We start from the raw sequence: 10,940 nt of genomic DNA on the forward strand, positions 1-10,940 counted from the left end.
TTGTTTAGTAAATGATTTATCAGATCCATTTTATTACTCATTTTATAGTATATGCCAGAGAATATATTTACTGTCCCTAAACTAAATCTGCCCTCAAATATGGGAGAAGGGATGTAAGAAAGCAGGTGAGAGAGGGGTGGAGTTCATTGCACCAACACATCATGAAGACAATCTACCTTCTCATTTTCATAAGTTAATGTGCATATGTTCTTGTTAAGGAAAAAATTTTTTACCAAAAAGTATTTTCATTTGGAAATTTTCTATATAACAAAAACGTTGATGGACGATATATTTATTAATTGAAAAAATTCTGTACAATACAAATGAACCATAGATATGCCAACAGGAAGTATCAGAAACAACTAGAATTTTCTAAATTTTTTAAATGTAGCAAAATAGAAATATAGGAAAAAACAGAGATGGGTACATAAAATTTAAAACTATATTTTAATAAAAATAAATCAAAGCAAAAGGCTATGTCTATTTCACACATGAATTTTAATGTATTAATTCTTTGTTTTAGAAAAGTTTTGGGGGCTGGAGAGATGGCTCAGCAGTTAGGAGCACTGACTGCTCTTCGGAAGGTCCTGAGTTCAAATCCCAGCAACCACATGGTGGCGCACAACCATCTGTAACAAGATCTGATGCCCTCTTCTGGAGTGTCTGAAGACAGCTACAGTGTACTTACATATAATAAATAAATAAATCTTTAAAAAAAAAAAAAGTTTTGTATGAATGAATTTAAAATACAAAGTCTTCATTTTTGTGTTGAGGGAAGCTAATTATATGGACAGTACTATACTAAGGGAAAAACCCTGGACAATATCAAAACAATAATGAGACTTTGAAATTTCAACCAATGTTTGCAGAAGGGAATGTGGATGGAAGAAGGCCATGGGTGATCAAAGCGAAGAGGTGGTTATCCTCATGTGCCCTAGGGTGGCTGCGTGGCTCCCCGATGGGATTCAGAGACAAGCTGGCTTCTCAGTCGCTGGGAACTAAGAGCACAGCTTGGGAACAAAGGGCTCCATAGGATACATGCGCTGCCTATGTCATTTCAGCCCAGCTTGGGGACTCTTCCCTTCATGCCTATCATATAGAAAGAATCCCCAGAAGGCATGCCATTATTCTCCAAGTTAAAAATAAAACCAGAGTTTGTTTCAAAACAAACAAACAAATGAGCCATTTGTCAGGGGAGAATTCTGAAATGGAAGAAGCTGGCTTTGTTGCCTTTGGGCCTCCCTGAAAGATGGCGAGCCCCTAGCTAACTTACAGGATGGGGAAAAAACTCTGTTTGTGCACACATGTTCTTTTACTTATATAAAAATACACTTGACAATGAATGAACCATGTAATTGGAAAGATCCAGGAGCACCAGCATTAAATGACCTACAAAGGGGAACTGAACTGCCAAAGAAAATAAACTAAGACAAAACAAATGATCACTCATAAATATTCAGTACGCATTGTAGCTATAGCATATACATAAGATGGTACAAAGAAGAGGAATGTCAGATGGAGAATTAAGATAACTCGTATAATTTAAGTAAAATTGCTAAATAACTACTGGGCCCAGCAAGATAGCTCTGTGGGTAGAGGCACTTGCTGTACAGAGTCCATAATCTGGTCAAGAGTTTGATCCCTAGAATATGTGTTAGTGTAGAAGGAGCAATATGATTCCTCTGACTTCTAAATTCAGGCTGTGACACACAGATAACTCTACAGATACATTCCATGTGCATGCACAAGTGTGTATGCATACAATAAAAGGACTATAGGTGGTGAGTGAATGTTTGGGCAGGTTTATGACCAGGCAGATCAATGTAAGGCTTAGCCTTGTTTCATAGTTAACAAAAGAAAAAATAAAAAGGAAATGTTCATAAAATTCATTTATCCTGTGGAGAGCTCACTATAATGTGGCTTGTGGAATTACACACTTGTACAATCTTTGGAAATGATTCAGCTACTGGTGCATCTACAGAAACTATTGGCCCAATGCAGGACAGTTCTTCAGTGACCTTGAACCAACACTGTATCCCTTCTATTCTTGCATGGTATTCTCAAGAACAATTGGAGAATGTGCTAGAAATGGAATATTCTGAGGTTCCAGTACCTGACAGAAACTGGATATCCTTTGGTGCTTTAGCCCAGTGTGTAACAGGTTCCCACAGGGGCCACAGCTTTCTAGGAATCTTCAATTGTTGCCCAGTTGAGCACCACAGATATCTTAAATCACTCAACCCAGTCAGCAGCAAGTAGTGACAGTGATTCACACCCAGTAATTCTATTTTGCTACCACGTAACTGGAAAATACAAATTAAAACAGAAAGCAGAAACAGTTGGATACCAAAATATACTGTTTATTACAATACTATTTTGAAGTATTGCTTTAACAACTGTTTGTGCATACGCACCCAGTCTTCCGTGTGTACTTCTAAACCATCGACCAAGGAGCACAAATAAGCATCAAGGGTCAGCCTCTACCCTGGCAAATTCTACCTCAGAGGTGAATTGCTTGACTTCCACCATTTCTAGTTACTGATTGATAAAATTTAGAAAAGGATATTGTTTGGAATGAGTTTTAAAAGATGAATAAGAACCAAATAGTATAATCCCAAGAGTTTGGTTTTTTTTAAACTAGTATTTCAGAGTCTAAAGTAGCGTAGACAAAGATGTCTATGATAAAATCATAGAGAGATCCTGGAAGAGAGTAAATAGTTCAGGGTTTCTAAAGCTTCAACCATTTGGAGGTGAGGATGAGGAGGTGGATAAGGAAGATCCAGGGTCCTCATCACACCACTGGAAAGTTCTTCCTTCAGGTGATAATGTGTCAAAGAGCGTTTAAATGAAGGAATGATCAGTTGTAGTCAGATACACCACCATTACTACATTCACAGAAGAGAAGGGTATGAAATACAAGGGGTGGGTAGAGATGGGGGTTTTTTGGGATATAAAACAAAGGATATCTAAGGAAATATTTCAGCTAGGTAGTTAAATAAACAAAGGGGAGAGGAATATTCATTGAATTTATTAGATTAAGTAACACACAAAAGCATGAAAGTGATAAAAATTGCCAGATATTTAAGCAGAGTATACAAGGTAAAAGGAAATCAGGGAGTTTGTGGCTTCCCTGTGGAATATGCAAAGAGAAGGAATCATAACCGCAAAAAGTAGTGCAATGTTAACCAACGGAGTAGAGGGTTTCTAGAATCTGGTAAGGGTGTCAAAGAACCAAAGAAGACAAGGAACAAAGCATGGTCATGGGACTTGTTTATCTTGGGGCAACTGTGAAAAATAACTGAAAAATATTCTCTAAAGGTAATTGTCATCTTGGAACCTTACTACCTCTGTATGCTAACCCAGGCCTAGCCTTGAAAGCTTCTAGCCGCCGTACAATCTTATGTTTTCAGTCTCTGAAACACTGCCAAATAAACTCTTTCTGAACTCTGGCTGGCTGGCTCAACATAGCTGTTCTGGCTTAAACTCTTCTCTAAGCTGAGTGATTCAAACAGGTTTCTCTCAGCTTCTGACTGGATTACTTTGCTTGGCCTCAAACTAACTCTACCAATGTGTTATCAATCTTCTGGCTCCTTATTCTCTGGATCATTCTGTCTTTACTGTGTCTAGTTTGTTCTCTTTTCAACATGTCTCTGTAAAACTACTTCTGAATTTCATGAACTTGACTCACTGTACTGCCTCTCAACTTACTGACTCGACCAAACATACTGAACAGTGCTCACTAGAACTTAGATCTACACGCCTGTCACCTGAGTACCACCACACCTGGACCTAAGCTTTTCTTTACTTGAAACTTGCTCTATACCAGGATGGCCTTAGAATTAGAGATCTGCTTGCCTCTTTCTCTTGGGATTAAAGGCATATCTGTATTCCTGCTGGATCACACAGACCTAGGTCTTTGGATGTGATCTCTTTCCACAGCAGCCATGTTATATATATGAATGTATAACTAAGCCCTCCAGAATGTACTACAAGAAGTTTGAGTACTGGAAGCAAGAGTTGCATCGGATTAAACTAAGTTAGCATAAAAGATTGTGGCAGAAACTGGAGAGGGAAAGTACAGGGGTGCTTCTGATACTAAGGTCTGGTTCCCCAATTTGTTCTTGATCTATCAGAAAAGAAGCCATGGGCCAATTGTTGGGTGGAAGAATAGGCAGGACTTCTGGGACCCAGCAGGCAAGCTAGCAGATGCAGAGGAGAAGAAGGCATGTTTTTTTGTTTGTTTTGTTTTTTGTTTTTTGTTTTGCCATGCTTCAGAGGGACAAAAAGCGACCAGCCATCTGAGAGGACACGGGACGCTTCTACAGGTGGGAGTTGGGGCTGTTGAGCTGGGACTGAAGGTGGCTGAGCAACTGAAAATTGAGTGCAGATATATGGTGCTCAGCTGGGAGTTCTGGAAGGGCATGCTAGCTGAGGTAGATTAGTGCCCAGCAATTGAGCCAATAAGGCAAGATGAGATTGAACAACTGTGTGTGTCTGTGTTTTTCATCCATGGATCCTATATTTTCTGGGCAGGGACTGGTAGCACAGTCAGTTCCAGAGCTTAGGCAGGGTAGCAAAAGAGACATGCAACAGGCAAACACAGGCATGCTTAAGCAGGAGTGCTGCATATTTAATGCTTAATCACCAGGGAATGGCACAAGTTAAAAGGATTAGGAGGTGTAACCTTGTTGGAGGAAATGTATCACTGGGGGTGGGCTTCAATTTTTCCAAAGGCCATGCCAAGCCCAATCTCTCTCTGTGTCTCTGTCTCTGTCTCTGTCTCTGTCTCTCTCTCTCTCTCTCTCTCTCTCTCTCTCTCTCTGTCTCTCTCTGTGTGTGTGTGTGTCTGTCTCCCTCTCTAACCCCTCTCTCTCTACCTGCAGATCTGGATGTAGCTCTCAGCTCCTTCATCACCATGTCAACCTGCATCCCTATCATGTTCTCTATCATAATAATGGACTAAATCTATGAAACTGTAAGCCAACCCCCAATTAAATGCTTTCTCTTATAAGGGTTGCCTTGGTCATGGTGCATTTTCACAACACTAGAGCAGTGACTAAGACAGTAAGAAAATCAAGAGAAAATAAAACATGTAGATAACAATAGGAAATGTAATCTTAGAACAGATAGCAGGCGCTAAAATCTCAAGCCCTGGACCAGGTCTTCAGCAGAAGGAAAAAGACCCAATCTTGGACAATCTAGGCTTTACCACTCTGCACATGGCACCTTGGAACTCTTTGATTTTCTCCTCCCTCCTTCCCTGCAGCAGCCGTACTGGTGCTTTGATCCTATGACTCTTGTTCAAACAGAGCCCTTCATCCTGGGAGGAAGCAGTGAAGACACAGAAATACAATGAAGAATCTAAACCAACAGGTCTTGCTAAGTTCCCCTCCACTTCCTGTCATTAAACCACACCCACTTCTGTGTAGTCACATCTCCAAATGACTGCCACTCATCACCAAATTTAAGTTGAAGTATACAGTTAGTTCCTTTGGACCTGCTATTTTAAAAGGTTTATATTTAGATCTGTGGGGGATGGGAGTTGGAATGTATACCATGTGTATATGAGTGCCCTCAGAGACTACAAGAGAAAATGAGATCCCTTAGAGCTGGAGTTATGGACAGCTCTCTGCCTGATGTGAGTGAGTCCTGCATACTGACCTCAGGCCCTCTAGAAAAGGAGAAAGTGTTCCTTTGCTGTGTTGTTCTCAGTCTTGACATTTGTACTGAATACATTTACATGTTTTTCTTTTCTTTGTCTCCTTTTAAGGTATGAACTTGATGAAAAGTGAAAAGTCATGTTAATTTTTCTTCCATCCTTCTTTGTTATTTTTTTTTTTAATTCAGGGAAGAGCAAGATCCCAGTCCCCCACTATCATGAATTATGCAGTCAAGTTTCCTGCATTTGGGGAAATCTTAGGATCAGCATACCCAGAGTGCAATGGTAAGCCTTGCCCTGGGAAAATCACCTTCGTGTTCATAGCACCTCCCGTGCCAGGTAAGTATCAATGCTTTGTGATTTAAGAAAAGCAAACATGAATAGAAGTTATGTTCTTGAGGTATATGGGGAATAAGCTAAGATCTTTGAAGGAGGAGGCTAGCTTACTTGGTAATAAAGTCAGAGAAGATACAAGATGGTGAAGAAGTCAGATGGGAAACATAGATGCTAGGGTACAATTAAGACTAAAACGTTGTAAGTTGTAAATATGTGGTGGTACCAACTGATGGATGGTCTAGAGATTGTTTTTCTAGCTATTCTCATTATCCTAAATATAGTAGAAAAATGGTCTATCACCTTATCCACATAAGTGAAATATTGCTCAATGGAAGGGTAGGGGGCTCAGGTTCCCATCTCACTTGGCCTAGCAGCACAATCTCTCACTGCCATGTCCAGAAGCCTGACTCCCAGGCTATTCTACATTTCATTGAGATAGATTACCCAATAACCATTAAAACAAACAAACAACAAAAAATTGTGTGTGTGTGTGTGTGTGTGTATAGGAGTATTAGTATATATATATATTCATTTAGGAAAACATCAATTTTACCACATCTGCTCTAAAGTGGGTTGAATGAAATATTTTCCACAGGCTCAGATATTTGAACACTGTGTCCCTGTTTTGTGTTGTGTGGGGGAGAAAATAGGTCAAGCTTTAAATCATGTAGTTTATGTTAGATAAATAGTTTGCTCATGGAGTGGGGTTATTAAATAAAACAAATATGGGTGGGCCAAAGGATTGTTGTCTTTTGCTTTTGTCAAATCAAAGAGAATCTATTACCTATGTTTCTATTGCTATGATAAAACACCATTACCAAAAGCCATGTATAGAAGAAAGACTTTGGTTTATCGTTCCCCAGGCATGAGAGTCCATCCTAGTGGGAGGGGAACATGCCTGGAACAACAGGAGGCTGAGAAACGACATCTTCTCTCCTGCAAGCATGAAGCAGAGAGAGTGAGTTGGAGGTGTGGAGCAAGTATGAAATGTCTAAGTTTGCCTCAGCCCCATACTTCCTTCAAACGGTGTGCTATCTCCCGAGACAAAAGCATGGAATAGGAACACAGTGTTCAAATAGCCGAGCCTATGGAGAACATTTTCATCCCGCCCACCTTAGAGCCGATGTGGCAAAATGGATGTTTTTCCTAAGTGAATATATATTAGTACTATTATTTTAAAAATCCTTTGATGTTGTTGTTGATTGCTTATTTGCTTTCTTGTTTTAATGGTTACAAGGTAATTAATCTCAATAAAATGTAGAATCACCTGGGAGGTAGGTTTCTGGACATGTCAGGGAGAGACTGTCTGGATTAGCCCAAGTAAGGTGGGATGACCCAGCCAGTACAAGTGAAACCATTCCTTGGTGTCCAGATTTTATAAAGGATGATCTGACCACATCTGTTTATTATTCTCCACTTCCTGGCTACGGAAGCTGTGGGAAGCAGTGGCCAGCTGCCTCAGGCTTCTGCTGCCGAGGCTTCTGCTGCCAAGAGTTCCCACCTGATGGGCTGGAATCCTGGCTGAGAGATAAAAGAAACCTTTCTCCTTTAAGTTGCTTTTGTCAGGGTATTTTATCACAGAAACATTTTAAAAATTACCTGAGAGTTACTGTTAATTATATATGTGGAAAAACTTTATTGTAATAACTACCAAGAGATAAATAGGCCATTTTTACAAAGTGAAACCTAATTTTGATCTAGAAAACAATTTTGAGATGTCTGAATGATGCCCTGCCTTATTACAAAGACCCCAAATTGAAAAAAAAAAAAAAAGCATCTCCAGGAAAATCTGTTTTATATTCATCTATGTCAAACTTTCCAGATAAAGAATTTGGTGGAGGTGTGTGAAAGCAGAAGACAAAGACACTGAAAATAAAAGTAATTAGAAGACCCTTTGAGGTGGGAGACTGCAGCAAGTAAACCATGGCCGCTGTCACAAGAAAGTTGGTTGGCCTTAAAGCCAAACATATATATGAGGAAATTACCAGAATCAAATAAAAAGCACATCCAAATAGTGAAGACTTAAATGGCATTATTGGGGAAAGGAAGAGTGTGATTGGATGAATTCTTCACACAGGCAGAATGCAAAGTGTCAGGCAGGACATAGCAAGAATTATTAGTAAACATTTGTACACAGAGATCAATTAAAGCACGAAATCAAATATCAAAGTACCATGACTAAAATTTAACGGAGCCCAAACATCCTGATAATGAAGAAAACAAGAACGCCATGGGAAACTTTCATCCTGAAGGAAGGCCTGCTGGGAGGGAGCCATGCTCGCCTACTGCTTGGGGTGCTTCGCACTCGAGCTTTGGCATTCGCTGTTTCGAAACTAATAAAGCCCTCCTTGTGACTGCGCCATTACATTAATAAGGTCTTCAAGATGTTTTCCCTCAACATTTTCCTGTTTTGATTTTCCATGATTTAATTGGAAACATCTTTCTAAGAGGCTGGTTTTACTGTGGTAGTATCACATCTGCCTTTTCAGCAGTCTGCTGTTAATCACACTGGGTGATAAACCGGATTCCCAGCACTCACTCTGCTCTCCGGTAGAACCCGGGCCCGTCCTGCTTTAGTGCCCCTGACTCATCATCTTACATTTGTTCATCAACGTTTTAAGGGCCCCTCTTAAAAATTTTAATTTGATAGTTAATTTTCTAAACTTGTTATTCTTTTATTTCTTTACAACGTAATAACATTTCATATCTGTTGGAGGGCATCACCCTGTACCCGACTCCTTGTTCCTACTAAGGAAACTTTGTATTCTCATTACCTTACAATATGATTCTTGCTAATTCTTTTCTTACAGATTTAAATTGAATCAAGTTCTTCTGCGGATTCATGAACATCACGTTATACCACATCCTTCTATAGAACATATATAAACACTGTGGTGGTCATCTTACAACTGATAGCATGAAACTGAAACTCTAAGAGAAATTTTAAATATATAGCTAAAAAATTAAACTCATAGAACACTTGTCTTATATAAATTTATTCCTTCTAATAAAGAATGATTCTACATTTACTTATTTTTTATCATTTATCTATTTAATTTATTTATGTTAGTGTTCAAAGAATTTTCTAGATGAAATGTAGATTGAGATTTGCCAAACCCTCACTAACTTGAACAGAGTCAAATGGGTACCAATGGTCGATGAGATGAAGTGCAAGAGCTGTCCTGCACTTTCTCCTGCTAAAGGGGAAACAGTTCTTGTTTACTATGTAAACAATGACAGAAGCAGAGTGTTGCCAAGCAACATTGGCCACGCCCATCATCATCCCGTGAATAATTCATGAAGCTACAGCTCTGAGCATCAGCTCCTGGCCCAGATGTAGGCTCTAGTCCTCATTTCTTCTGCTTTGCCCCATATGTGACTCAGGACAAATTATTGGACCTTTCTCTATTCTTCAGAAAATATAGTAATAGTTTTCCATTTATGCAGTTCTTTGGATGAATGCCTCACTTAAAGTGTTTAGGACAATGGCGGCCACATAGTCCTTGCTACTGAGAAAATTCCTTTACTTCTCACCTCTATGACAAAACGCCTGAGAAAAGTCACTGATAAGAATAAAGGGCGTTGCTGGCTCACAGTCTCCGAGGATTCGGTCACTTGGTGCCATTCTTTCTGAGCCCTGGTGAAGCCAGGTATTGTGGTGGAAAGGAAAGGTGCTCAGCTCAAGATGGTTGGATGGCGGAGAATTGAGAAGAGATAGAGGAATAGATATTCCCTCCCTGAGAAAACACCTTAGACACTAGGCCCCAGCTCAATATGTTTCTATGACCTTCAAATAGCACCGCCAGAGCATCAAGCCTTTAAGATACAAGGCTCTGAGGAACCTCCCAGAACACCTGTTCCTCTTGTCATTTCTTTTCTTTTAAATATACAAGTAGCTCTTCACTAATTTATTATCTCACTCAATGGGGATTATTTGAGCACCTCCTGTATTCCAGACACAGAACTAAACTTAAGAGGATACAGGAACCAGATGGTCCTGCAATGGCTGGAGTCTGGATTACCCTACTAGAAAAGCAGTGTTGTTGGTATGTGACCAGAGAACAAAGGTGCCACGGAGCTAGAGGGGCAGGAACAGCACCTGGTAGGGAGCCTAGCAGGCTGCATCAATACCACCTTACTGAAGAATACCCTGCCTCCTCCACTGTCTTATGAGGCCTCTACAGATTCAATAATTGGTTTATTTGACCACAAAGAAAGGTGGAGCCTCAGGATTCTGGGTACACAGAGTATTTCAGCTTGCTTTGATGCAAAAGTCTGATAGGAGCACAAAATGGACAGGAACGAAAGAACATTGGCATAAAATCCCAGTGCAGGTCCAGCACACCCAATTTATAAGCAAACCAACTCCTCATTCCAACAGAGCATCTGAACAGAAGAGCTTTTGGGTGCGATGTGTTTTTCAAAGAGCAATTCACCCTGAAAGAGCAATTGATTGCTTGATATTGTCACCTCAGATGTAGAAAAGAATCCTATGCTAGAGAGAGAACTAAGAACCCTGTGTTTGATGATGGGCCAGTAAGGGAATTTTTATAGTATTCCTTTTTCATATTGCCTAAGGATTCCAGTGTCAATGATCACATTCTTGGGCCCAGTCAAAAATTGATCCTTTCTGTTGCCTATTTAATTTTCTGCATTATTTTTTAACTTCAAAGCTCCTTTTAATTCCTTTTCTGATGCCTTATTTCTCCTGTGTGCCCCGACCTCCCGCTTTGCTACTGTATCTGGGAATAGCTGGAGGTCACTCTCATGAAAACAGTGCAGAAGTGGTAAGGCTCAAAGGACGGTCCACCTAAGGAAGTGCTTGCATTTTACAGTGAGGAAAGCTTTAAGGAAATACAACGTTTGGACTTTAGACACAAAATCACTGATGGTTCACAGCCAGGTTTTCTTGCTGTCTCTGAAATCACACCATCCTTGGTGGTTA

The 10,940-nt window shown here is 40.0% G+C and overlaps 1 non-coding gene across 1 annotated transcript; it reads right to left on the reverse strand.

The window, feature by feature from the left end:
- Positions 1–5,844: 5,844 nt before the first annotated feature.
- LOC127696933 (U1 spliceosomal RNA) lies at positions 5,845–6,006 on the reverse strand. Its single transcript, XR_007980370.1, has one exon. It is a non-coding gene; the product is annotated as a U1 spliceosomal RNA (small nuclear RNA).
- Between the last annotated feature and the right edge of the window lie 4,934 nt (positions 6,007–10,940).

This window comes from Apodemus sylvaticus, chromosome 11, assembly GCF_947179515.1.
Source record: "Apodemus sylvaticus chromosome 11, mApoSyl1.1, whole genome shotgun sequence".
Classification (NCBI taxonomy): domain Eukaryota; kingdom Metazoa; phylum Chordata; class Mammalia; order Rodentia; family Muridae; genus Apodemus; species Apodemus sylvaticus.